Source organism: Chrysochloris asiatica, unplaced genomic scaffold, assembly GCF_000296735.1.
Source record: "Chrysochloris asiatica unplaced genomic scaffold, ChrAsi1.0 scaffold00146, whole genome shotgun sequence".
NCBI lineage: Eukaryota > Metazoa > Chordata > Mammalia > Afrosoricida > Chrysochloridae > Chrysochloris > Chrysochloris asiatica.
Genome location: NW_006408664.1, coordinates 4,146,004 through 4,150,093, shown reverse-complemented (window position 1 = coordinate 4,150,093; position 4,090 = coordinate 4,146,004). Strand labels below are relative to the sequence as shown.

Genomic DNA, 4,090 nt, shown 5'->3' with positions numbered 1-4,090 from the left:
TTGCTTGCTGAAAGTGAGGAGGACTTGAAACATTTACTGATGAAGATCAAAGAGCACAGCCTTCGATATGGATTGCATCTCAATGTCAAGAAAAGAAAAATCCTCACCACTGGACCAATAAACAACATTCTGATCAATGGAGAAAAGATTGAAGTTGTCAAGGAGAGGTGGACTATGCTTGAATGGTTAGTCACTGAAAACCTTATGAGTATTAGTGGAACACCATCAGATATAGTTCTGGGAGATGAAAACATTATGAGCAGCAGCACATAATCGATCTTAGTCTTGAAGCTCTACTGAAACCCGTCCACCATGGGAGATCCTGCTAATATTCAAAATACTGGTGCCATAGCTTCCAGCATCACAGCAATGCTCAAGCCACCACAGTACAACAAATTGACAAGACAAATAATAGAAACTGCATGTTGTTGTTATGTGCCATTGATTGATTCCAACTCATAGCAACCCTTTACAGGGTTTCAGAGGGTTTAGGTCTTTATGGGAGCAGAAAGCCTCATCTTTCTTCAGCAGAGGAGCTGGTAGATTCAAACTGCTGTTCTTGTGGTTAGCAGCCCAACATGTAACCTGTGATGCCACCATCTCCCCTTGAAATTGGCATAGAGAATGCAATAATATGCTTAAATAAGGCAGCACATGGGAGAATGGCTGGCCCAAACAGATGTTTGGTTTGGGGATCAAGAAATTAAATTCATTCTCAGCCATATCCACATCTCATATTTCTAATTTAAAATAATTGGGTAGGCCTTCTTTTTGATAAATGGAATGATTACAATATGTTACTAAGTAGAATACCTTCTCTTTACCTTCATAGTAGAGAAAGGATTGGTAGTAAGCACTTGAATTTGTTATTTTTAAAAGCAAGTCTAAAAATTTAGCCTTTTCATTTGTGCTATGACTACATGGATTTATTTGCTGTATTTGTTGCCTATGTCTTATGGGAAAGTATTTGCATTAAATTAAAGGACCCCATTACCAGCTTTTGTAAAATAAAACTGTGAAGTGGCATGATAAATGAATGTATCAAGAAACTCCTCTGAGTTCACGCTGCGGTCCCGTGGGTCTGTGTCTTGCTTCAACAGTGTTTGGACAGAACAAATCCGGGGACTCCCCCACCTCCTGCCTCGGACCACCTCTAACAACTTCTTTGGGCACAATCTCATCTCCAGGACCATCTTCTTGAGCATTCCCTGTTACCGTTACCGGGACCAGTTAAACACCGTTTTTGTGTGTGTGTGTGGTTAGCTCCAAATCTTCGACCAACCATGAGCTCTCAGATCCGTCAGAATTATTCCGCTGAAGCGGAGGCCAGCGTCAACAGTCTGGTTAATCTGCAACTGCGGGCCTCTTACACCTACCTCTCTTTGGGCTTCTATTTCGATTGCGATGATGTGGCTTTGGAAGGTGTGGGACACTTCTTCCGTGAGTTGGCAAAGGAGAAGTGTGAGGGTGCTGAGCGTCTCTTGAAACTGCAAAACCAGCATGGTGGTCGCGCTCTCTTCCAGGACGTGCAGAAGCCCTCCCAAGATGAGTGGGGAAGAACCCTGAACACCATGGAAGCCACCCTGGCTGTGGAGAAGAACCTGAACCAGTCTCTTCTGGATCTACACTCTGTGGGTGCTACCCACACAGACCCCCCACCTCTGTGACTTTCTGGAGACTCATTTCCTCGACGAGGAGGTAAAAATTATCAAGATGATGGGCGACCACTTGACCAACCTTCATCGGATGGCCGGTCCCCAGGCAGGGCTGGGCGAATACCTCTTTGAGAGGCTCACTCTCAAGCATGACTAAGAAGAGCCTATGGAGCCCCACAACTTGTGAAGGGCCTTCAGCATTCCCCTGCTCTCCCGCATACCTTCTGCCTGAACCTTCCTCTGCAGACAGAGGCAGCATAGTCAACGCCCTGGAGCCCCTCTTCGCCCAAGCGGTGGACCAAATGAAAACAATAAAGCTTCCTTTTACAGCAAAAAAGAAAAAAGAAAAGAAAAGAAACTCCTCTGAGTGAAGTTGGCACTTCAGGAGTTTTCATCATGGTTTCCTTCTGCTGAAACGTCATTAATGTCTAATGCATTGAATCTGATCTTGAGATTGTCTCTAAGTTAAGGTGGGATATACTCAAGGTTGTATTTTGGCTGCCTTGGACTTGTTTTACTTTTCTTCAGCTTCAGTATGAACTTACGTATGAGCAATTGACAGTCCATTCCACAGTCATCTCCTGACTTTGTTGTTGTTAAATGCCGTTGAGTCAGTTCTGACCCATAGAGACCCTCTAGAGAGTTTCCAAGGAGCAACTGGTGAGCTTGAACCACCAAACTTGCAGTTCAAGCTGACTTCACAGTCTAGTACATTAACCCACAGTGCCACACCAGGACTTTGTTTATGTTGTTGAAAAAATATCTGCAATGAATAAGTCATTGGTCTTGCAACATTCCATGTCAGGAATTTTGTCAGGAGGAAGGAGTCCCTAGAGAAAGACATCATGCTTGGTAAATTTAAGGGTCAGCAAAAAAGATGAAATCCTCCAAGGAGATGGATTGTCACAGTGTCAGCAGCAGTGGACCCAAACATAACAATTGTGAGGATGGAGCAGGACAAGCAGTGTCTCATTCTGTTGTCCGTAGGGTCTCTAGGAGTCAGAACCAATTTGACGACACCTAATCGATTCAACGGCACTTCACAACAACACAACAATGGTTCAAGTTCACCAGCTGCTCCTCGGAAACCCTATACAGGGTCACTGTGGGTCAGAACTAACTTGACGGCACTTAACAACAACAACAAAGCCTACCTGGTTTTACATGATGTGAACCCTGCCTATCTTCACTGGTTCCAGCCACACCAACCAGCTTTTTCTTCCTAAACATAACAAGCTCAGTCTAGAAAGGCCATGCTGAAACTGGCAAAAACATTGATTATAGTATTGTGAACCGTAACTGAGACAGAGACACAGCTGAGGACCTGAGTTTAGTCCAGTCTGGCTGGAAGACAGTGTCTGCTACTCAGGGGTGGCCAGCCACCATTAAGACCTCCCTTTGTTATTACTGTTGAAGAAGGAATGGATGGAAGAATAAGGTCACTGAGAACTCATAGGCAGTTGAAGTCTGGAAATCCAAACTGACAAGTAGACATTCATTGTCTGCTAAAGCTCCTCCAGTGTTGCTATCTATTGTTGTTAAGTGTTGTTGACTCATAACAACACAACATGCGGTTTTCAAGGAGCAGTTTGTATGTTTGTAGATAATTCCAATACTTATCCTACAACATCACACGTGTCATGTGTAGCCTTTGTACAATTATCAAAACCAAGAAATTTGCATAGATGAAATAATATTAACTAAAGTATAGATTTTATTGGATTTTATCAGTTTTTTCAATAACATACTTTCTCTATCCTGAGCTCCAATCCCAGAAATCCAAAATTGTACTCAATTGTGTGTTTCCTAGTTTCTTCCAATCTTTGACAGTTCCTCATTCTGCCTTGTATTTTATGACCTTGACATATTTAAAGACTATTTGCTAGCTATTTTGTAGACTATCTCCCTTTTTATTTTTTAGACTGTCTAATTTTTTTCATGATTAGAATGAGATTTTGCCCTGCTCAGTGCATTGTTTTAGGAAGATTAAATGTTGCCAAACCTAATATTTATTGGTAGTGTTAACCTCACTCACTTCATTAAGGCAATAGCTGCCTGGTTTTCTCCACTCCAAAATAATTTTCCCTTTGTGGTAAATAAATATTTGGGAGTAGATTCTTTCCAACTGTGCAAATATCCTGTTTCTCCTCAAACTTTTGCCCACCAATTTTCTACCCCAATAGTGAACCTTGCACACCACAGCTACTATTGTCTTGATATTTTCTAACTCCCTGTTTTCTACTATAATGATATTCTTTTGTAATGAAGAGCTTTATCTCCATTAATGTATTTAATAAATTGTATTGTTGTGAGTTCATGGATATTTATTTTATTCTATAGGTTATTACTATGGTAATTTATTTTGATGCTCAATTTGTTCTAGCTTTGGCCATTGGGAGCTCTTCTGGGGTGATTCCCGGGCCTTTCAATGTGTC

At 41.8% G+C, this 4,090-nt stretch overlaps 1 pseudogene; it reads left to right on the top strand.

The window, feature by feature from the left end:
* Positions 1-1,283: 1,283 nt before the first annotated feature.
* Positions 1,284-1,812, top strand: LOC102829103 (annotated as a pseudogene).
* The last annotated feature ends 2,278 nt before the right edge of the window (positions 1,813-4,090 follow it).